The following is a 25,417-nucleotide window of genomic DNA, read 5'->3' as shown; positions in this document are numbered from 1 at the left end:
GGTTTGTTTGGAAGGAAATTAAACTGGGAGAAAAGTAATTACACATGCACTTTGACACAATGTCTCAGTAAAAGGTTTGGAGTGAGTAACCAATGTGTCAGAGGCTCAGAGAACAATAGCCCGGCTATCATCTGGCAAGCGTCTGTATAGGAGAGCACATGTTCTGTATGATGACAACTGTTCTTACACACATTAGAGGCTCTAGGGTTGAAACAGGAAAGGATAGGGGCTTACTGTACTTTATCTTGGCCAAACAGTGCTTCCGACAAAACTATGATGAGTAATTTGTAAATGGGAAAGATGCCAATCCTTCCCTGTGGTTCCTTTCATCACTTGTGACTCAACATCTCTCATGTTGCATTATGGTGGATGTGGTGGAAGGCTACATGGATGGGTGACTTCCTACGAGTCATGAGTGAGGATGTTTGGCAAGTCTCATTCAAATCTGCCAAATGAGTCATTGTTAGATTTTTGCAGCCACTCTACCACTGTGCAAAGCCTCACATAATTTACTCATTATATATTGTTTGTAGTACTTTCCTATCTGCTTTCTCTCACACTTGGACTCAACTCAAGAATGTTGGTTCACCTCTAAGATAAATTGGATTAATCCATGAGCTAAATATAGTAGACAACACAAACAGCAGCCTGAGATGTTTCCATTGTCTGTAGATTTTGTAATGGAGTTCAGGGGAACTTGAGCACACACAATGCTATTAATCTCTCTTTGTATTTGAAGGCCATGGAACTTCACTAATCGTCTGATATTTCTGAATGCTTCTTATATTTCTAATAGTAAAGGGTTTTTGATAGAGGGCTAGGTCAACTACAATAAGAACATGCATTTATTTAACAGACCTGCAGATGTACAATGTATTCTCCTTTTTGGCAATCCTTACTTGCAAATCACTTTCTAAGTAATACCCTCCATCAAATTTGACTAGAAACTATTGTAACCCAAATTAACAATATTATTTGTGTTAGCCAAATAATTAAAAGCTACTTTTGGCATGTCTAGCAAGGGTAAAAATATATTTTTAGTTTCAATGAATTGAGGTAGTGTACAGTGTTTTCTCTGTGGGGCAGTTCAGATCTACCTGATTCTAAGGTTGCTATTAGCTGCACTAATAAAGGCCAGATTGTGGGAAAACTGGTTGCTAATGTGACCTGGCTGTGCCTCACTGACAGACGTTTCCACCAGCGGTGAAGGACCGAGGGGCAGCTCCACTTTTCTTTCTGAAGGAAAAATGGCATCAGCTCCCACAGTGCTGTAGACTCTTTACCTGCACTATTTTTAATAGCCTCACTATCTTGATGTCAAAGACAACTACATTCACTGGCTCCCAGAATGAGCATGAGGCATTGGATTTTTGTTGACTCTGCAGCATGTGACTCAGCAAATATGCATTCAAATGTGCATTAGTCTTCTGGCATAATGCACAAAGTCCATGTGTTGTGTGTCCACCTCTACTTTTACAGTAATTCTCTGCACCCATTGAGTTTTTCCATGATTTTGATGGTTCCTGTCAGTGTAGGTGTGATATTTCCAAAACATCTCAGAAGTTGCAGGTATTAGCCTAATAAGATTTCCAGGTTGAAATGTAGATTCATGTGGGTTTTAGCTGTATACTTTCATTCTGTCGCTAATCCCAATTGGCACATCAAACAGAGAAGACTCTGAGGCTCCACAGTGGCCACTCTAACTCGTGCTGCATCTAGTTAGACTATTTCCACCTTAATTACATTTCAACCCTCTAATTAACATCCAGCTCTTTAGCTTAAAGCCCGAGACACAACAGGAGTGCCTTGGAACATGCCGGCCTCCAACTCTCTCTAATGAAACAATCTTGTCTGCGGTGAGACCGTCTACTTCAAACTGCTGCCGAGCTACAGCGTGACGGGCAATTTCTACTGGGCCTGCTTGGTGCCAGAGCAGCAGGTAAGGGGTGGGAAAAGAGCAGACTGGGCAGTGTGAGCACATGGCCGTAGCATCCTGTCCAGTAGGATAAAAAGGCCTTGCCCCTCACCCCTGTGCCATAAAAGCAACTCTCCCTCCAACCACTTTGCTAATGATTCCTGTTTTATCCCTTTGTCCATCGAAATCTAAAGAATCTTATTTGAACCATATTTCAGCAGCACAAAATCTAGTGAGAGACATTATTTTATTCATAATGAGGACAAAAATAGCTGTCAAATCCATTTGTGTCCCAGTGATTTTGAATGGCACCCTGCATGCTACATAGAAATGAGGCATGAGTCTCTTATCTAAGAGGGCATTTAGAATTGGGCTTAAACTGTCTGACCTTAACTGTCTTTCGTTTGAAAGAAGCAAAATTACAAGAAAATCACAACGCAGTATACACAAAAATATCAGGAAGCTAAAACCCAAAGGAATTTCAAAATCTTAGTAGTTTTATGTGGGGTGGAGCAGGTGAACCCAAGTGCAGACTCAGACGAGGAGACCGGGATAAGTTAACCAAGGTATTTATGAAAAGCAGGGGGAGATGGGTAGCAGGCCAGGGGGAGCTCGGGCGAGTAGCAGGGAACCAAGAACTGAGGCTACGGCCAGGGCAAGGGGAGTAGGGGCAGGGTAAGCAGGTCCGGGGTGGAATCCAAGGAAGCAGTAGAGCAGGGTTCCAGGGATGGGAAGCCGGACTGACGAGACGAGGGACTGGAGACAGGGACCAGAGTCAGAGCGGACAGAACTGTGGCAGAGAGAAACACAGCATCAGGCTAGGGAAAACAGGCACCACAGGATAACAAGCTCTATGCAGGAACAAATGGCTTGCAATGCAGACTGACTGAGCAGAGGCTACAATCTGGCAGTGTGGAAGTGGCAGGGCTGAATATTTGTAGAGGTCTTGATTATGGAACAGGTTGCAGCTGGTGGGGATCTGCTCTGACTCCAACACACATCTCCACTCACACAATCAGATACACCCACACACAGAGGGAGAGGGAGAGAGCCCTGGGGGAGTGGCGGCAGATTAGGGAGAAACAAGATGAGAAGTAGAGGGTGTGGCAGGGGCAGCCGTAACACTTAGTTTCCAATACTAATATAACGCACTCCCTTTCTCTGAAAGCAATGGTTTTCATGCTGCAGTACCAGGGGACATTCATTTACTGTACTGTAATTCCAAATTAATAGTTGTGTCTTCAGTAAGCATGTTTGACACCTTGTTAAATATTCTGGAAGGTAACATGTTGCTACTCTTAAATCTCTTCTATGAAAGGATAGCTGCCTAATACCCCCACAAACACTTGTGTCCCATGATCCACTACTTAGGGACTTCATAGTGTAGCTGAGGCGCTCATTAGAGCTAGCATCTCAGCAGGACAATTTACTTTAGCGTAATATCAACAAAAGAGCATCTGCCTTTCACGTTACTACATACTCGACAACCTAGTTACAGTATGTGCAGGCCATGTGCTATAAATGGATCCATTTGAAATGGTTTTACTGGAATTCCAGAACAGATTGTTCTGTCGTTACTGCTGTTTTCACTCCAGTCGTTTTGTTAATCCCACAAATCTTGACAAATCATTTTCCATTGGAGTAAATGAGATAAATTGTCGGAAGCAGATTTCTCCCGCATGGTGGATGAATGGAATTTGGGAGAGCTAGTTGAGTGTTGTATTTATGATGTAAAAAAACATTTTTTGAAAGTTGCACACAGGTCACAGTACACTGCCGTGTTACAAGAATCTGTTCAGAGTAATTACATTTTATAGATCTTCTTTGCTTGAAGACTGGGGTTGGAAAGTGAAGATTCTGGCCCCTGCTGTGTGTGTGTGTGTGTGTGTGCGTGTGCGTGTGTGAGAGGGTTGGAGAGCGAGAGGAAAAGGGAGAGGGAGGTGCAAATACCAAGCATGTTAACTTGTCTACTCATTTTACCATTAGGCCATTTTAAATTAGTGTGTAGGGTCTGGCCAGACACACTGTCTTAATATTACTGGACAATGGAGGATCATTTTAGAGAATTATTTTTGGGAAATTGTCTCATTAAAATGAGAACAATAAACATGAAAGTATCGACTGCAGAATATCAGGCAAGGGGAGTAGGGTGGTGTGGGATACACTGTGTGGAGGGCAAGAGTAAAATGCTGGAAGCCATAAATTAGGACACTTTATTTAGTGAGTGAGTCTCTTTAAGGAGTAAATGAGAGTTCTCTTTCTGTACATCACAATTTATTTAATTGAATAAAACTGGTTTGTGGACATCATTGTGGGAACTCTTTCTGCTTCAGGTTTTTTAAAGATCCCCATTAGCCAACAATGGCCACAACTAGTCTTCCTCGGGTCCGGCACATAAATAAAAGATACAGTGCCTTCAGAAAGTAATCATACCCCTTGTCTTGAGTTATTCCACATTTTGTTGTGTTACAGCATGAATTCAAAAATAAGTAAATATATGTTTTTCTCGCCCATCTACACACAATACCTCCTAATGATGATGTAAAAACATATTTAAATATGTAATTTACATAAGTATTCACACCCCTGAGTCAATACACGTGAGAATCACCTTTGGCAGTGATTAAAGCTGTGAGTCTTAAGTCTCTAAGAGCTTTGCACACCAGGATTGTACAATATTGTACAATACATTTTTTCAAGCTCTGTCAAGTTGGTTGTTGATCATTGCTAGACAGCCATTTTCAAGTCTTGCCATAGATTTTAAGAAGATAACTAGGCCACTCTGGAACATTCAATGCCATCTTGGTAAGCAACTCCAGTGTATATTTGGCCTTGTGTTTTAGGTTATTGTACTGCTGAAAGGTACATTTTTCTCCCAGTGTCTGTTGGAAAGCAGACTGAACCGAGTTATCAGCTAGGATTTTGCCTGTTCTTAGCTCTTTTCAGTTTCAGTTTTTTTGGGGGCAGTTTTACTTTAGTGCCTTACTGCAAACAAGATGCATGTTTTGGAATATTTTTATTCTGTACAGGCTTCCTTCGTTTCACTCTGTCATTTAGGTTAATATTTTTATTTTACCTTTATTTTTTTATTTTACCTTTATTTAACCAGGTAGGCAAGTTGAGAACAAGTTTTCATTTACAATTGCGACCTGGCCAAGATAAAGCAAAGATATATTGTGGAGTGACTAAAATGTTGTTGATCTATCCTCAGTTTTCTCCTATCACAGCCACTAAACTCAAGTCACAATTGGCCTCATGGTGAAATCCCTGAGCGGTTTCCTTCCTCTCCGGCAACTGAGTTAGGAAGGATATCTTTGTAGTGACTGGGTGTATTGATAGACCATCCAAAGTGTAATTAATAACTTCATCATTCTCAAAGAGATGTTCAATGTCTGCTTTTTGAAATTTTACCCCTCTACCAATAGGTGGCTTTCTTTGCGAGGAGGGAAACCTCACTGTTCTTTGTGGTTGAATCTACTTTGACATTATGGGGTGTGTAGGCCAGTGAAACCAAATCTCAGTTCTTTCTGTTTTTAAATTCAAGCTGTATTGAATATACCATTTTTGGGGTAAAAAGTCAAGGGGTGTGAATTTATTTGCGTTTATTTGCGTTGTTTGTAACTTATTTTTTAACTTAATTTGTACATAGTGTTGCCGCTAACATCTCTTATGATGGAAATTACTTCTGGACATCAGGACTGCGATTACTCACCATGGACTGGCAGAATCCTTTTTATCCTTTAACGAGTCTGGCGAGCCTGACTCGTTAAATGATTTACTGCTTTTTCGGGAACAGGCCCGATCCCCGTGGTTTGTGTGAAGAGTAGGCGGAGAAAAAGGGGCCAGAGGGCGGGGTGCCTTCTGAAAATTCGTAGGCGATCAAATAAACCCCCACTTCCTGTCACGACTTCCGCCGAAGTTGGTCCCTCTCCTTGTTCGGGCGGCGTTCGGTGGCCGAAGTCACCGACCTTCTAGCCATCGCTGATCTATTCTTCATTTTCCATTGGTTTTGTCCTGTCTTCCATCACACCTGGTTCCAATTCCATCAATTACATGTTGTGTATTTAACCCTCTGTTCCCCCCCATGTCCTTGTCGGTAATTGTTTCTTGTAGTGCTTATGCAACGGTATGCTGGTATTTACCGGGCTTTGTTTGAACCATTTATTGTATTGTTCTGTTGACGGTGGTTTATGGATATTAAACGACACCGTTGTAAATCAGTTTTCACTCTCCTGTGCCTGACTTCTCTGCCGCCAGTATGTACCTCACTACAGAATTACCAACCAAAACTATGGAGTCAGCAGGAGCAGGTACCCTGGGTATAGGGGTGGAGGAGCGCGTCTGGGAGCACGCAGCAATGCTCCACCATCTTGGCACTCCCATGGACCGCATTGTCCAGACAATGGACCGCTGGGAGAGACAGGGAGTTCTTCCAGCGCCTCCACCAGCACAACCGGGGTCTCCCCTGAGCGCCCCTCTTCCTCCTGGTCCCAGTGGGATTTGTCTCTCCCTGCCCCAGGAATACGACGGAGAGGCTGCGAACTGCCAGGGGTTCCTTTTACAACTGGACCTATACCTGGCCACCACCGTCGGGCCGTGAGAGCGTGTCCGCCCTTGTCTCGTTCCTCACCGGGAAAGCCCTGGAGTGGGCCAACGCCATGTGGAGAGAGGGAGATGCGGTGTTGGACCAGTTTGAGGAGTTCACCCGCAATTTCCGGGCAGTCTTTGACCACCCGCCCGAGGGTAGATCAGCGGGTGAACGCATCTTCCATCTGAGGCAGGAGACGAGGAGCGCCCAGGAGTTTTAGGACCCTGGCTGCCGGCGCGGGATGGAACGACAGGGCCCTGATCGACCATTACCGCTGCAGTCTGCGCGAGGACGTCCGTCGGGAGTTGGCCTGCAGAGACACCACCCTCACGTTCGTCCAGCTGGTGGACCTGTCCATCCAGAGTGCTCAGGTACGTGTTTAGGGGTTTCCGTTGGTGCTACTATGGTGGGGAGTCCAGACCAGGTCTCCACCGTGCACATTCCCCCTGAATATGCCGATTTGGCTCTCGCCTTCTCCAAAAAGAAGGCGACTCAATTACCACCCCATCGACGGGGCGATTGTGCGATAAATCTCCTGGTAGACGCTGCACTTCCCAGGAGTCACGTATATCCCCTCTCACAGGCGGAGACGGAGGCTATGGAAACATATGTCTCTGAATCCCTGCATCAGGGGTACATTCGGTCCTCCACTTCACCTGCCTCCTCAAGTTTATTTTTTGTGAAGAAGGAGGGAGGTCTGCGCCCGTGTATTGACTATCGGGGTCTGGATCAGATCACTGTGAGGTGTAGTTACCCACTACCGCTCATAGCCACAGCGATTGAGTCAATGCACAGGGCGCGCTTCTTCACCAAACTAGATCTCAGGAGCGCTTACAACCTAGTGCGTATCCGGGAGGAAGACGAGTGGAAGACGGCTTTCAGTACCACCTCAGGGCACTATGAGTACCTCGTCATGCCGTACGGGTTGATGAATGCGCCATCAGTCTTCCAAGCCTTTGTAGACGAGATTTTCAGGGACCTGCACGGGCAGGGTGTAGTGGTGTATATTGATGACATTTTGATATACTCCGCTGCACGCGGAGGGGGTGCTTGGTCGCCTGTTGGAGCATGACCTGTACGTCAAGGCTGAGAAGTGCCTGTTCTTCCAACAGTCCGTCTCCTTCCTAGGGTATCGCATTTCCACCTCAGGGGTGGAGATGGAGAGTGACTGCATCTCAGCCGTGCGTAATTGGCCGACTCCCACCACGGTAAAGGAGGTGCAGCAGTTTCTAGGGTTTGCCAATTACTACCGGAGGTTTATCCGGGGTTTTTGTCAGGTAGCGGCTCCCATTACCCCACTGCTGAAGGGGGGCCCGGTGCGCTTGCAGTGGTCAGCTGAGGCGGACAGGGCTTTTAGTCACCTGAGGGCTCTGTTTACCTCGGCTCCCGTGCTGGCCCATCCGGATCCCTCTTTGGCGTTCATAGTGGAGGTGGACGCGTCCGAGGCTCTCTCAGCGCTCGGGTACGCCACCGAAGCTCCGCCCCTGTGTCTTCTTCTCTAAGAAGCTCAGCCCGGCGGAGCGAAACTATGACGTGGGGGACCGGGAGCTATTTGCTGTCGTCAAGGCCTTGAAGGAGTGGAGACATTGGCTTGAGGGGGCTAGACACCCTTTTCTCATCTGGACTGACCACCGCAATCTGGAGTACATCCCGGCAGCGAGGAGACTGAACCCTCGCCAGGCAAGGTGGGCCATGTTTTTCACCCGTTTTGTGTTTACCCTTTCCTACAGACCAGGCTCCCAGAACGTGAAGGTAGACGCATTGTCCCGGCTGTATGACACAGAGGAGCGGCCCATGGATCCCACTCCCATAGTCCCCGCCTCCTGCCTGGTGGCGCCGGTAGTGTGGGAGCTGGACAAGGACATTGAGCAGGCGTTACATGCAGAGCCCGCTCCTGTCCAGTGTCCAGCTGGGCGTCTGTACGTCCCATCTGCTGTTCGTGACCGGTTGATCTATTGGGCCCACACGTCACCCTCCTCTGGTCATCCTGGGATCGGTCTGTTTGCGCTGTTTGATCGGGAGGTACTGGTGGCCTACCTTGGCTAAGGACGTGAAGGTTTATGTTTCCTCCTGCTCGGTGTGTGCCCAGTGTAAGGCTCCTAGGCACCTGCCCAGAGGTAAGCTACACCCCTTACCCGTTCCACAGCGGCCTTGGTTGCACCTGTCGGTGGATTTTCTGACTGATCTTCCACTCTCACAGGGTAACACCGCGATCCTGGTCATTGTGGATCGTTTCTCTAAGTCCTGTCATCTCCTCCCTCTGCCCGGTCTCCCTACGGCCCTACAGTCTGCGGAGGCCTTGTTTAGACACGTCTTCCGGCACTACGGGGTGCCTGAGGATATAGTGTCTGATCGGGGTTCCCAGTTCAAGTATAGGGTCTGGAAGGCGTTCATGGAACGTCTGGGGGTCTCGATCAACCTTACTTCAGGGTTTCACCCTGAGAGTAATGGGCAGGTGGAGAGAGTGAACCAGGATGTGGGCAAGTTTCTGCGGTCCTATTGCCAGGACCGGACGGGGGAGTGGGCGGCGTTCGTGCCCTGTGCCGAGATGGCACAGAACTCGCTTTGCCACTCCTCCACTAACCTCTCTCCCTTCCAGTGCGTACTGGGGTACCAGCCGGTTCTGGCGCCTTGGTATCAGAGTCAGACCGAGGTTCCTGCGGTGGACGACTGGTTCAGGCGCGCGCGGAGGAGACATGGGAAGCTTTCCGTGTTCACCTTCAGCAGGCCGTGACGCACCAAAAGGAGAATGCAGATCGCCACCGCAGTGAGGCCCCGGGGGACCGGGTCTGGCTCTCGTCCCGGAACCTGCCCCTTTGCCTGCCCTGTCGGAAGCTGGGTCCGCGGTTTGTGGGGCCATTTAAAGTCCTGAGGAGAGTGAACGAGGTTTGTTATAGGTTACAGTTTCCACCCGATTACCGTATTAACCCCTCGTTCCATGTGTCTCTCCTCAGGCCGGTGGTGCCTGGCCCGCTCCAGGAGTCTGAGGTGCATGAGGTTCCTCTGCCCCCTCTAGACATCGCGGGGGCCCCGGCGTACTCTGTTCGCTCCATACCTGATTCAAGGCGTCGGGTGAGGGGCCTTCAGTATCTCGTGGAGTGAGAGGGGTACGGTCCGGAGGAGAGGTGCTGGGTTCCGGTCGAGGACGTGTTGGACCCTTCAATGCTGCAGGAGTTCACCCGTCTTCGTCCGGATCGCCCTGCACCTCGCCCTCTGGGTCGTCCCCGAGGCCGGTGTCGACGCGCTGCTGGAGCCGCGCGTCAAGGGGGGGGTACTGTCAGGACTTCCGCCGAAGTCGGTCCCTCTCCTTGTTTCGGACGGCATTCGGTGGTCGAAGTCACCGACCTTCTAGCCATCGCTGATCTACTTTTCATTTTCCATTGGTTTTGTCTTGTCTTCCATCACACCTGGTTCCAATTCCATCAATTACATGTTGTGTATTTAACCCTCTGTTTCCCCCCATGTCCTTGTCGGTAATTGTTTCTTGTAGTGCTTATGCAACGGTATGCTGGTATTTACCGGGTTTTGTTTAACCCATTTATTGTATTGTTCTGTTGACTGTGGTTTATGGATATTAAACGACACCGTTGTAAATCAGTTTTCGCTCTCCTGCGCCTGACTTCTCTGCCGCCAGTAGGCACCTCACTACACTTCCTTCCATTCTGCTAGCAAACGTGCAATCTTTGGAGAATAAAATTGATGACCAACGCGGAAGACTAAACTACGAACGGGACATTCAACTGTAATATCTTATGCTTCACGGAGTTGTGGCTGAACGACTACACTATCAACATACATCTGGCTGGTTATACGCTGTACCGGCAGGATAGAACAGCAGTGTCTGGTAAGGCAAGGGGCGGTGGGCTATGTATTGTTGTAAATAACAGGTGGTGCACGATATCGAAGGAAGTCTTGAGCTATTGCTCGCCTGAGGTATCTCATGATAAACTGTAGACCTCACTATCTACCCAGAGAGTTTTCATCTGTATTTTTTCGTAGCTGTTTACATACCACCACAGACTGAGGCTGGCACTAAGACAGCATTGAATGAGCTCTATTCCGCCATTAGCAAACAAGAAAACGTTCACACAGAGGCGGTGCTCCTAGCAGCCGGCGAATTTAATACAGGGAAACTTAAATCCGTTTTACCACATTTCTATCAGCATGTTAAATGTGCAACCAGAGGGAAAAAACTCTGGACAACCTTTACTCCACACACAGAGACGGATACAAAGCTCTCCTTCTCCATCCATTTGGCAAATCGGACCATAATTCTCTCCTCCTGATTCCTGCATACAAGCAAAAATTAAAGCCGGAAGCACCAGTGACTAGATCAATAAAAAAGTGGTCAGATGAAGCAGATGCTAAGCTACAGGACTGTTTTTCTAGCACAGACCCGGAATATGTTCCAGGATTACTCCGATGGCATTGAGGAGTACACCACATCAGTCATTGGCTTCATCAACAAGTGCATCGATGATTTCGTCCCCACAGTTACCGTACGTATATACGCCAACTAGAAGCCATGGATTACAGGAAACATCCACACTGAGCTAAAGGCTAGAGCTGCCGCTTTCAAGGAGCGGGACTCTAACCCTGAAGCTTTTAAGAAATCCCGCTATGCCCTCTGATGAACCATCAAACAGGCAAAGCATAAATACAGGACTAAGATCGAATCGTACTACACCGGCTCTGACGCTCGTCGGATGTGGAATGGCTTTCAAACCATTACAGACTACAAAGGGAAGCACAGCTGAGAGATGCACAGTGACACAAGACTATCAGACGAGCTAAACTACTTCTATGCTCACTTCGAGGCAAATAACACTGAATTATGCATGAGAGCACCAGGTGTTCCGGAAGACTGTGTGATCCCGCTCTCCGCAGCCAATGTGAGTAAGACCTTTAAACAGGTCAACATTCACAAGGCCGCAGGGCCAGACGGATTACCAGCATGTGTACTTCGAGCATGCGCTGACCAACTGGCAGGTGTTTCCAATGACATGTTCAACCTCTCCCTGTCCGAGTCTGTAATACCAACATGTTTCAAGCAGACCACCATAGTGCCTGGGCCCAAGAACACTAAGGTAACCTGCCTAAATGACTACCGACCCATAGCACTCACATCTGTAGCCATAAAGTACTTTGAAAGGCTGGTCATGGCTCACATCAACACCATTATAACAGAAACCCTAGACCCACTCCAATTTGCATACCACACCAACAAATCTACAGATGAAGCAATCTCTATTGCACTCCACACTGCCCTTTCCCACCTGGACTAAAGGAACACCAATGTGAGAATGCTATTCATTGACTACAGCTCAGTGTTCAACACCATAGTGCCCTCAAAGCTCATCAATAAACTAAGGACCCTGGGACTAAACACCTCCCTCTGCAACTGGATCCTGGACTTCCTGACGGGCCGCCCCCAGGTAGTAAGGGTAGGTAACAACACATCCGCCACACTGATCCTCAACACAGGGGCCCCTCAGGGGTACGTGCTCAGTCTCCTACTGTACTCCCTGTTCACTCATGACTGCACAGCCAGGCACGACTCCAACACCATCATTAAGTTTGCCGATGACACAACAGTTGTAGGTCTGATCACCGACAACTACGAGACAGCCTTTAGGGAGGAGGTCAGAGAGCTGGCCGTGTGGTGCCAGGACAACAACCTCTCCCTCAACGTAATCAAGACAAAGGAGATGATTGTGGACTACAGGAAAAGGAGGACCGAGCACGTCCCCATTCTCATCGACGGGGCTGCAGTGGAGCAGGTTGAGAGCTTCAAGTTCCTTGGTGTCCACATCACCAACAAACGAACATGGTCCAAGCACACCAAGACAGTCGTGAAGGGGGCACAACAAAACCTATTCCCCCCCCAGGAGACTGAAAATATTTGGCATGGGTCCTCAGATCCTCAAAAGGTTCTAAAATTGCACCATCGAGAGCATCCTGACTGGTTGCATCGCTGCCTGGTATGGCAACTGCTCGGCCTCCGACCGCAAGGCACTGCAGAGGGTAGTGCGTACGACCCAGTACATCACTGGGGCCGAGCTTCCTGCCATCCAGGACCTCTATACCAGGCAGTGTCAGAGGAAGGCCCTAAAAATTGTCAAAGACTCCAGTCACCCAAGTCACAGACTGTTCTCTTTGCTACCGCACAGCAAGCGGTACCGGAGCACTACCAACATCTAGTCAAATGGGTGCCCGGACTATTTGCATTGACCCCCTCCTCTCCCTTTTTTAGAACGCTGCTAGTCTCTGTTGTTATCATCTTTGCATAGTCACATTAATAACTCTACCTGCATGTACATTGTACCTCAACTAACCGGTGCCCCAGCACATTGACTCTGTACCGGTACCCCCCTGTATATAGTCTCGCTATTGTTATTTTACTGCTGCTCTTAATTACTTGTTACTTTTATTTCTTATTCTTATCCGTATGTAAGCATTTCACTGTAAGGTCTACACCTGTTGTATTCAGCGCATGTGACTATGTAATTTGATTTGATTAGAGGTCTTCACGGTTTCAAGAGACCCAAGTTTCCAAGATCTGAGCTGGGACCTGAGCGGATCCTAAATTCTGACTGTTGTCTCGGAACTGGGTTGGGTCTGCTATACAGTGCTTTCAGAAAGTATTCAGACCCCTTGACTTTTCCCACATTTTGTTACGTTACAGCCTTATTCTAAAAATGATTAAATTGTATTTTTTCCACTCATCAACTTACTGTACACACAATACCCCATAATGACAAAGCAAAATCAGTTTATTTACAATTTTTGTGAAAACGTATTAAAAATAAAAAAAACTGAAATATCACATTAACAGAAGTATTCAGACCCTTTACTCAGTACTTTGTTCAAGCACCTTTGGCAGCGATTACAGCCTTAAGTCTTCTTGGGTATGACACTACAAGCTTGGCACACCTGTACCTCTCTCTGGACCCTGATCTCTCTTTTGATGAATATATCAAGACTGTTTCAAGGACAGCTTATTTCCATCTACGTAACATTGCAAAAATCAGAAATTTTCTGTCCAAAAATGATGCAGAAAAATTAATCCATGCTTTGTTACTTCTAGGTTAGACTACTGCAATGCTCTACTTTCCGGCTACCCGGATAAAGCACTAAATAAACCTCAGTTAGTGCTAAATACGGCTGCTAGATTCCTGACTAGAACCAAAAAATGTGATCGTATTACTCCAGTGCTAGCTTCCCTACACTGGCTTCCTGTTAAGGCAAGGGCTGATTTCAAGGTTTTACTGTTAACCTACAAAGCGTTACATGGGCTTGCTCCTACCTATCTTTCCGAGTTGGTCCTGCCGTACATACCTACACGTACGCTACGGTCACAAGACGCAGGCCACCTAATTGTCCCTAGAATTTCTAAGCAAACAACTGGAGGCAGGGCTTTCTCCTATAGATCTCCATTTTTATGGAATGGTCTGCCTACCCATGTGAGAGACGCAGACTCGGTCTCAACCTTTAAGTCTTTACTGAAGACTTATCTCTTCAGTAGGTCATATGATTGAGTGTAGTCTGGCCCAGGAGTGTGAAGGTGAACGGAAAGGCTATGGAGCAACGAACCACCCTTGCTGTCTCTGCCTGGCCGGTTCCCCTCTCTCCACTGGGATTCTCTGCCTCTAACCCTATTACAGGGGCTGAGTCACTGGCTTACTGGTGCTCTTTCATGCCGTCCCTAGGAGGGGTGCGTCACTTGAGTGGGTTGAGTCACTGACGTGATCTTCCTGTCTGGGTTGGCACCCCCCCCCCCTTGGTTTGTGCCGTGGCGGAGATCTTTGTGGGCTATACTCGGCCTTGTCTCAGGATTGTAAGTTGGTGGTTGAAGATATCCCTCTAGTGGTGCGGGGGCTGTGCTTTGGCAAAGTGGGTGGGGCTATATCCTTCCTGTTTGGCCCTGTCCAGGGGTATCATCAGATGGGGCCACAGTCTCCTGACCCCTCCTGTCTCAGCCTCCAGTATTTATGCTGCAGTAGTTTATGTGTCGGGGGGCTAGGGTCAGTTTGTTATATCTGGAGTACTTCTCCTGTCTTATCCGGTGTCCTGTGTGAATTTAAGTATGCTCTCTCTAATTCTCTCCTTCTCTCTTTCTTTCTCTCTCTCGGAAGACCTGAGCCCTAGGACCATGCGTCAGGACTACCGGGCATGATGACTCCTTGCTGTCCCCAGTCCACCTGGCCTTGCTGCTGTTCCAGTTTCAACTGTTCTGCCTGCGGCTATGGAACCCTGACCTGTCCACCGGACATGCTACCTGTCCCAGACCTGCTGTTTTCAACTCTCTAGAGACCGCAGGAGCGGTAGAGATACTCTTAATGATCGGCTATGAAAAGCCAACTGACATTTACTCCTGAGGTGCTGACTTGCTGCACCCTCGATAACTTCTGTGATTATTATTATTTCACCATGCTGGTCATTTATGAACATTTGAACATCTTGGCCATGTTCTGTTATAATCTCCACCCGGCACAGCCAGAAGAGGACTGGCCACCCCTCATAGCCTGGTTCCTCTCTAGGTTTCTTCCTAGGTTTTGGCCTTTCTAGGGAGTTTTTCCTAGCCACCGTGCTTCTACACCTGCATTGCTTGCTGTTTGGGGTTTTAGGCTGGGTTTCTGTACAGCACTTCGAGATATTAGCTGATGTATGAAGGGCTATATAAAATACATTTGATTGATTGATTGATTGATATTTGGGGAGTTTCTCCCATTATTCTCTGCAGATCCTCTCAAGCTCGGTCAGGTTGGATGGGGAGCGTAGCTGCACCGCTATTTCCAGGTCTCTCCAGAGATGTTCGATTGGGTTCAAGTCCTGGGAAACTCTGGAAATCTGTCATAGTGACCATCAGGTTCTTGCTCATGTAACAGTATAGCTTCCGTCTCTCTCCTCGCCCCAACCTGGGCTCGAACCAGGGACCCTCTGCACACATCAACAACTGACACCCACGAAGCATCGTTACCCATCGTGCCACAAAAGCTGCGGCCCTTGCTGAGCAAGGGGAACAACTACTTCTAGGTCTCAGAGCGAGTGACGTCACCGATTGAAACACTATTAGCACGCACCACCGCTAACTAGCTAGCCATTTCACATCGGTTACACTCACCTCCCTGACCAATGCCCTTCTCCTCCGATTGCTCAGTTTGGCCAGGTGGTCAGCTCTAGGTAGAGTCTTGGTGGTTCCAAACTTCTTCCATTTAAGAATGAAGGAGACCATTGTGTTCTTGGGGACCTTCAATGCTGCAGACATTTTTTGGTGCCCTTCCCCAGATCTGTGCCTCGACACACCATGCCTTGGAACTCTACGGACAATTCCTTCGACCTCAAGGCTTGGCTTTTGCTCTGACTTGCATTGTCATCCGTGGGACCGTATAGACAGGTGTGTGCCTTTCCAAATCATGTACAACCAATTGAATTTACCACAGGTGGACTTCAATGAAGTTGGAGAAACATCTTAAGGTTGATCAATGGAAACAGGATGCACTTTAGCTAAATTTTGTCTCATAGCAAAGGGTCTGAATACTTATGTAAATAAGGTATTTCGTTTTTTAACATTTTTAATACATTTGCAAACATTTCTAAAAACATGTTTTCATTTTGTCATTATGGGGTATTGTGTGTAGAATGAGGATTTGCATTTATTTAATCCATTTTAGAATAAAGCTGTAACATAACAAAACGTGGAAAAAGTTAAGGGGTCACAATACTTTCCAAATGCACTGTAATATTATTGTAAATCATTATTATTATTTTTATTGTACGCGTATTTAAAATCTAAATCAGTTCTTTAAATAGCCTATGAAAAAAGTGTTTTGTTAACATTTTTTTACATTTTCGTTGGCTCAATTAAGTTCCTAATATCTATAAGTTCCTAATATTTTTGCTCCCTACTTAGTTTAAGGTTAAAAGTAGGCCTGTTTTGAAATAAATATAATGAGCATATTGCTGTAATTTGTTGGGTAGGCCTATGGTAAGCAATCACCTTTGTTGGTAATTAATGTAATATATAGTAACCTGCAATATAATAACCTGTTAATATTTTCCCTATAAACAATATTACCTAAGTAAATTGAATCAACTTTTGTGAAGGTTTTGTGTGGTATGGCTATTATTAGGCTTTGCTACTGCAGACCTATTAAGGTAGTATGCACCGGCACTCTAACTCTGAGAGTTGAACTTGAGGTGAGGAAGAATGTTTTAGGACTAGCAGAGTTACTTCTCTAATCTAACAATATAGTGCTTATCTTTATAAAATATATTCTGATCAAAAGTTAACGAATTAGCCTCCATCTGTACGCCTCTATCTTTATAGCAGTTGTAGCCTATCTGACAAGTATAAATTAACGCATGTCAATTTCGGGCCTAAGTTTGTCTCATTTTTAAGATTACATTTTTTAACATGAATATCTTACAGTGGACGCCTAGACCTTTAGGCTTATATGCATGCAATGCCCTGATGCATTTATCACTCAAATCTCGGACTGAACCGTGATGTAGACAACTATTGTTTTAGGAAAGTAAAAACCAATAAAACAATAGACTATAACGTTTTGAATATGCTACACATTGAAACACAACAATATTTTTTTTCAATTTGTTACAGGCAGTTAAGGTCAATATCTCTTGTTTATTGACTGCGCTGGCAGTGTCCTTCTGGAGGTTTCGTTCTCTCTCAGATCTGAAAGGGTCTCTTGGATTCGAACCAGCAGGTCCTTTTTGGAAGGGGTCTGACAGTCCTCGGGTCCATTCAAAACGGCTCTCCGTTTTATTTTATTTATGTGTATCGGGTCGGGTAGGAAAGCCACCCGATTCAACTTTAAAGACCATTTACATACATTTAAAGCATTAACATAGACAATACAGACATATATACAGTACCAGTCAAACGTTTGGACACACCTACTCAGGACAAGTTCATTAGAGTTACCAGCCTCAGAAATTGCAGTCAAAATATATGCTTCACAGAGTAACAGACATATCTCAACATCAACTGTTCAGAGGAGACTGTGTGAATCAGGCCTTCATGGTTGAAAAATAAACCACTACTAAAGGACACCAAAAAGAAGAAGAGACCTGCTTGGGCAAAGAAACACGAGCAAAAGACATTAGACCGTTGGAAATCTGTCCTTTGGTCTGATGAGTCCAAATTTGAGATTTTTGGTTCCAACTGCCGTGTCTTTGTGTGACGCAGAGTAGGTGACCGGATGATCTCCGCATGTGTAGTTCCCACCGTGAAGCATGGAGGAGGGAGTGTGACGGTGCTTTGCTTATGACACTGTGGGTGATTTATTTAGAATTCAAGGCACACTTAACCAGCATGGATACCACAGCATTCTGCAGTGATACGCCATCCCACCTGGTTTGCACGTAGTGGGACTATCATTTGTTTTCAACATGTCAATGAACTAACACACATCCAGGCTGTGTAAGGGCTGTTTGACCAAGAAGGAAAGTGATGAATTGCTGCATCAGTTGACCTGGCCTCCACAATCACCCGACCTCAACCCAATTGAGATGGTTTGGGATAAGTTGTACCGCAGAGTGAAGGAAAAGCAGCCAACAAGTACTCAGCATATGTGGGAACTCCTTCATGACTGTTGGAAAAGCATTCCAGGTGAAGCTGGTTGAGAGAATGCCAAGAGTGTGCAAAGCTGTCATCAAGGCAAAGGGTGGCAACTTTGAAGAATCTAAAATCTAAAATATATTTTGATTTGTTTAACACTTTTTTGGTTACTACATGATTCCATATGTTATTTCATAGTTTTGATGTCTTCACTATTATTCTACAATGTAAAAAAAAAAAAAAAATTAAGAAAGAAACCCTGTATGTCCAAACTTTTGACTGGTACTCTATGTAATGAGCACAGCCAAGCTAAATGCAGTAGGCCACAGATGGATTGGGGAACTGTCAGACTTTAGGTTCGACATTAAGTACAGACCAGGCAAAGTCAATATAGACGCAGACACACTATCCCTTTTGCCCCTTGACATGTATGTAGCTCAGTGTACAGCAGAATTGTCAGGTGAAGCTGTTCGTGCAACATGGCAAAGGAATTAGGCAGCGCAGGGAAAATATTTAGCATGGGCCGCAGTCTCGCACTTGTCACAAGACCACGTGAAGGAACTGCATACTCGTTGACCCCTGTCGACTATTGACCACGGCAAGCTAGAAAAAGCCCAATGATATCATCAAGCCATTGGAGAACTAATGAGACTAAAAGGAAAAAAAACAGAATACTTACCAGCGAGGAAGACAAGGAGTAAGTGCCGCTACCAAGAAACTGATGCATGAATGGGGAAAAACTACACATTGACAATTGACTGGTTTTCCGGTACAGGAGTTCAAGACGCCAGCTAGTCTTACCAGTCCAGTACAAGCAGATGGTGTTGAAACAACATCTTCATGATGACACTGGTCATGTTGGAACAGAGAGAGTGCTCAGTCTGGCAAGGTTCAACTGGCCATTTATGAAGAGTGACATTGAGGAATATGTAACCAGGTGCTGCCACTGTATCAAGCAAAATAAGCCAGTCACACATATAAGAGCACTGATGGACAGCATCACCACAAGTTCACCCCTAGAGGTAGTCTCTATCAACTACATGCATCTGGAGGCCAGCAGAGGTGGCTTCGAGTACATACTGGTCATAATAGACCATTTAACAAGATTCGCACAAGCATATCCAACCAAGAACAAGTCTGAAATAACAGCAGCCGAAAATGTATTCAATGACTTCATCCCAAGGTTTGGATATCGCTCCAAGTTGCACCACGATCAAGGTCAAGAGTTTGAGAACAAACTCTTCAAAACACTGCAGCAAATGACAGGAGTGGGTCATTCATAGACTTCTCCCTATCACCCTCAGGGTAACCTGACCGAAAGATTCAATAGGACCCTACTTCAAATGCTGAGAATGCTTGAGGAGAAGAAGATGGACAGGTGGAAAGAGCATCTTCCACAAGTTGTACATGCCTACAATTACACCAGACACGAAGTGACTGGTTACTCACCTTTCTATCTACTGTATGGTCACCACCCGCTCTTACCTGTGGACTTGCTGTTTGGTCCGGCAAAAAAAGTGTGTTGAGAGAATGACCGAAGCATACATAATTGTAACCGAGAACAGCAAACAGTCAAGTGCAAGAGGCAAAATGTACTATGACCATCATTTGAAGGGAGTGGGCCTGCAACCCGGATCTCCCCCACCTAGTCAACAACTTACCTGCAGACTTACCGCCGCAGCCCGCATAGACAAACCCACCTAAAGAGAAAAGGGAAAAAAGCTGAAACAAAAGAGCTGAACAAGAGAGGGCGAGAGATGACCCTAAACAATGATACGAAAGCTCAGGAGCACATTACTGGCTGAGAATACCTGTAAGAAAAGAGCAAAGAACAGACAATGTGAGACTTACCTGTGATCCTCAGAGAAATCCAGCCCGTGTAGGACCCACACAAGACACTGTACCTACCCAAGTTGTTGCACCTGAAAGAGGAATCCGAAGACCAGAAGAATCCAAAGGAGAACAAGAAGAAGAATACTTACCAGCTGAACCAATATGGTCAGACACAGGAGATGGAAATGGACGAAAAACACATGTAGAAGAGAAAAGACCCATATTGAACCGCCCACTAGTTGAACAGGCTAGGAGGTCCACACGTGAGACAAGGCCTGCACAAACGCTTACGCTGCACAGACACTAAGTCAGCCATCCTTCCAGCCACACACCGCAATCAACAATGTAGAGGTTTATGGGGTACCACCTATGCCAGTCTGAGGAATTACACATTATACCACATTCCACAGCCTTACCAAACCCTACCCTACCCCAGACTAGGGCCTTACCATATTCCCACATATGTGTACTAGGAAAGTAAGAAAGAATCTAAAGTGAAGCACTTACTTGAGATGTAAATAAGGGTTAAATGTCAGGAGCCATTTTCCTTTTGTCAGGGAGCGTGTGATGCACACAAATATGTGTGGTCATATTCTTTATGTTTTATTTTGTTTGTTATTTTATGGAGCCATCCCTTTTATGAAGCCATCCCTATCATTTTCTAGGCCTCCCAGGTATTTGCATTGCAAGTAATGTATATGATTACTTCCGCTAGGGGGAGCTGTGATGTAAAATGAGGAGCGTTAGTGGGATTGAGGTCTTGGATGTTGCTTCTTTAATCTTGGAGAATGCTTACTACTGAACGCTACTAACCTTTCTCCGTCTCATCATTCCACCCTGTTAATTCAGGTATCTATTGTGCAAAAGTGCAATATGACTCACAAAATATTGGGATAACACGGTTAACTATATAATCCATGAGTTTGGTGATGTTTAAAGACAACTGAAAGGAGTTTTAACCAAGTGAAAAAACTGGTTGGAAAGTATTGGAGTGTGCACCTAGACTAGCACTAGGTGCACAAGACTAGCACAAGGTGAAACACCGCTTCCCATTCATTTCAATGGAAGGAAAGAGGTGAGAAGGGGAGAGGGCGGGGGACCTTTGGGCGGTACGAAGGTGGCGTGGGAGGCGGTGAAAAATAAACTTTTCCCAACGTTATGCAAATCACCAGCGGCAACCGCTGGGCGATGACCAATCATATCGAGGGGTTCCCATGACGATTTTGACGCTATGCGACCCAAGGCTGAGATGGCTGACAAAAATACTAGGATGGAAGCAAATGTAAGTGATTATAACGTCATAACGAATCATGCAAAAAAAATTACAGTTGACAGGAATATGTTTGTTAATGTAGAGACAAACGATTATGCATATTTCTTTTATCAAAGTAAATTTACGAAAATTGTGATTTAGCAAGCTAGCTGCCTAGCTAACATTAGCCAGCTAGCTGGCTAGCTTTATGGGTGTTGTGACATGAGTATGAAATTGTAATTCTGGTTGTTTCATGTTTTAGGAACTCCTGAAACAATCAGAAAACCAGGCTGTCGTCTTATGAAACAGTGGATGTAAATAATCTAGCTAGCTAAAGCATTTACTGCAAATTGAATGAACAATTTTGTAAGCTTGCCTTGCTGATATTTGCCATGTAAATGCAGATAGATGAAATAACGTAGCTAGCTAGCTATGTTCTTGCTTATTGTGCTGTGGAGGATAAAAAATACCTATATGCCTATGGATGTGTAGCTACCTATCTAGCCGATCTGTGTATGGACCCAAACGTTTACTATACATACTAGTTCAGAACCTAGCTATGAACCTCAGCTATAATAGCCAGTTGTATCAACTTCAGAACAGTCTGAATGACATTAATGAAGCCTATGGATTGAGTAGAATATAATAACTAAGTGCCAAGGACACAAGTTGTATATACATTGTAGCCTAGTGGTTAGAGCATTGGTAAGGTAAAAAATCTGAGGTTCTGCCCCTGAACAAGGCAGTTAAACAACAGTTCCCCGGTAGGCCGTCAGTGTAAATAAGAATTTGTTCTTAACTGACTTGCATAGTTAAATAGAGGTTAAATTAAAACAAATATATATATATATATATATATATACAGTATATACATATATACAGTTGAAGTCAGAAGTTTAAATACATTTAAACTCAGTTTTTCACATTTCCTGACATTTAATCCTAGTAAAAATTCCCTGTCTTAGGCCAGTTAGGATCACCACTAAATTTTAAGAATGTGAAATGTAAAAATAATAGTATAGAGAATTATTTCTTTCAGCTTTTATTTCTTTCATCACATTCCCAGTGGGTCCCAGAAGTTTACATACACTCAATTAGTATTTGGTAGCATTGCCTTTAAATTGTTTAACTTCTGTCAAACATTTTGGGTAGCCTTCCACAAGCTTCCCACAATAAGTTGGATGAATTTTAGCCCATTCTTCTTGACAGAGCTGGTGTAACTGGATCAGGTTTGTAGGCCTCCTTGCTCGCACATGCTTTTTCAGTTCTGCCCACACATTTTCTATAGGGTTGAGGTCAGGGCTTTGTGAAGGCCACTCCAATACCTTGACTTTGTTGTCCTTAAGCCATTTTGCCACAACTTTGGAAGTATGCTTGGGGTCATTGTCCATTTGGAAGACCCATTTGCGACCAAGCTTCAACTTCCTGACTGATGTCTTGAGATGTTGCTTCAATATATCCACATAATGTTCCCTCCTCAGGATGCCATCTATTTTGTGAAGTGCACCAGTCCCTCCTGCCCCAAAGCACCCCCACAACATGATGCTGCCACCCCCGTGCTCCACGGTTGAGATGGTGTTCTGCGGCTTGCAAGCCACCCCCTTTTTCCTCCAAAGATAATGATGGTCATTATGGCCAAACAGTTCTATTTTTGTTTCATCAGACCAGAGGACATTTCTCCAAAAAGTACGATCTTTGTCCTCATGTGCAGTTGCAAACCGTAGTCTGGCTTTTTTATGGCGGTTCTGGAGCAGTGGCTTCTTCCTTGCTGAGCAGCCTTTCAGGTTATCTCAATATAGGCCTCGTTTTACTGTGGATATAGATACTTTTGTACCTGTTTCCTCCAGCATCTTCACAAGGTTGATTTGCACTTTTCGCACCAAAGTACGTTCATTTCTAGGTGTCACGCTCGTTGAAATGAGTAGACCAAGGCGCAGCGTGAATAGAGTTCCACATATTTTTAATAAACTGAAACTCACCAAAACAAAACAATAAAGCATAAACGAAACGTGAAGCTACTGGTGTGCACTCAGGCAACTCAATGTAGACAAGATCCCACAAATACTAATGGGGAAATGGCTACCTAAATATGATCCCCAATCAGAGACAACGATAAACAGCTGCCTCTGATTGGGAACCATATCAGGCCACCATAGAAATACAAAAAAACACCTAGATGACCAGCCAAGTCACTATCACGCCCCAACCAACACAGAGAAAAAACAGCTTACTATGGTCAGGGCGTGACACTAGGAGACAGAACGCGTAACCTTCCTGAGCGGTATGACGGCTGCGTGATCCCATGGTGTTTATACTTGCGTACTATTGTTTGTACAGATGAACGTGGTACCTTCAGGCATTTGGAAATTCCTCCCAAGGATGAACCAGACTTGTGGAGGTCTACAATTTTTTTCTGAGGTCTTGGCTGATTTCTTTTGATTTTCCCATGATGTCAAGCAAAGAGGCACTGAGTTTGTAGGCCTTGAAATACATCCACAGGTACACCTCCAATTGACTCAAACGATGTTAATCAGAATCATCTAAAGCCATGACATAATTTCCTGGAATTTACCAAGCTGTTTAAAGGCACAGTCAACTTAGTGTATGTAACCTTCTGACCCACTGGAATTGAGATACAGTGAATTCCTCCCGCTCAGCCCAGTCAAAACTGTTCGCTGCTCTGGCACCCCAATGGTGGAACAAACTCCCCCACGACGCCAGGTCAGCGGAATCAATCACCACCTTCCGGAGACACCTGAAACCCCACCTCTTTAAGGAATACCTAGGATAGGATAAAGTAATCCTTCTAACCCCCCCCCCCCCCCTTAGAGTTAGATGCACTATTGTAAAGTGGTTGTTCCACTGGACATCATAAGGTGAATGCACCAACTTGTAAGTCGCTCTGGATAAGAGCGTCTGCTAAATGACTTAAATGTAAATGTAAATGTTCTAAGTTAAATAATCTGTCTGTAAACAATTGTTGGAAAAATGACTTGTGTCATGCACAAAGTAGATGTCCTAACCGACTTGCCAAACTATAGTTTGATAACAAGTACGTTGTCGAGTGGTTGAAAAACGAGTTTTAATGACTCCAACCTAAGTGTATGTAACCTTCCGACTTCAACTGTGTGTGGGTTACAGAGATGAGGTAATTAAAAAATTGTTACTGTAACGTTCTTCGTCGGGCGAAAGAGAGGAGGACCAAAGCGCAGCGTGGTAAGTGTTCATGATGAATATTTAATGGAACAAAACTGAACACTGAAATACAAAACAATAAAGTGAACGAACTAAAACCGAAACAGTTCCGTGTGGTACACACAGACACGGAAGACAACCACCCACGAAACCCAGGTGAAAAAAGGCTACCTAAGTATGATTCTCAATCAGAGACAACTAACGACACCTGCCTCTGATTGAGAATCATACCAGGCCAAACGAAAAAACCAACATAGAAAAACGAACATAGATAACCCACCCAACTCACGCACTGACCATACTAAAACAAAGAAATAACAAAAGAACTAAGGTCAGAACGTGACAGTTACACACTATTATTGCACACAAAGTGAGTCCATGCAACTTATTAGGTGAGTTGTTGAGCAAATATTTACTCCTGAATTTAACACAACAAAGGGGTTGAATACTTATTGACTGAAGACATTTCAGCTTTTCAAAGCTTTGAAATGATGGGGTATTGTGTGTAGGCCAGTGACACATATACACATTACCCCATAATGAAGAAGCAAAAACAGGTTTTAACAATTTTCTGCAAATGTATTAAAATAAAAAACGGAAATACAACATTTACATAAGTAATCAGAACCTTTACTCAGTACTTTGTTGAAGCACCTTTGGCAGCGATTACAGCCTTGAGTCTTCTTGGGTATGACGCTACAAGCTTGGCCCAACTGTATTTGGGGAGTTTCTCCCATTCTTCTCTGCAGATCCTCTCAAGCTCTGTCAGGTTGGATGGGGAGCGTCGCTGCACAGCTATTTTCAGGTCTCTCCAGAGATGTTCGATCGGGTTCAAGTCCAGGCTCTGGCTGGGCCACTCAAGGACATTCATAGACTTGTCCTAAAGCCACTCCTGTGTTGTCTTGGCTGTGTGCTTAGAGTCGTTGTCTTGTTGGAAGGTGAACCTTTGCCCCAGTCTGAGGTCCTGAGCGCTCTGGATCAGGTTTTCATCAAGGATCTCTTTGCTTCGTTCGTCTTTCTCTCAAAGCGTACCAAAAATTGTCTGCAACATTG

The sequence above is a fragment of the Salvelinus alpinus genome, chromosome 19 (genome assembly GCF_045679555.1).
Source record: "Salvelinus alpinus chromosome 19, SLU_Salpinus.1, whole genome shotgun sequence".
NCBI lineage: Eukaryota > Metazoa > Chordata > Actinopteri > Salmoniformes > Salmonidae > Salvelinus > Salvelinus alpinus.
This window is presented reverse-complemented; position numbering follows the sequence as displayed.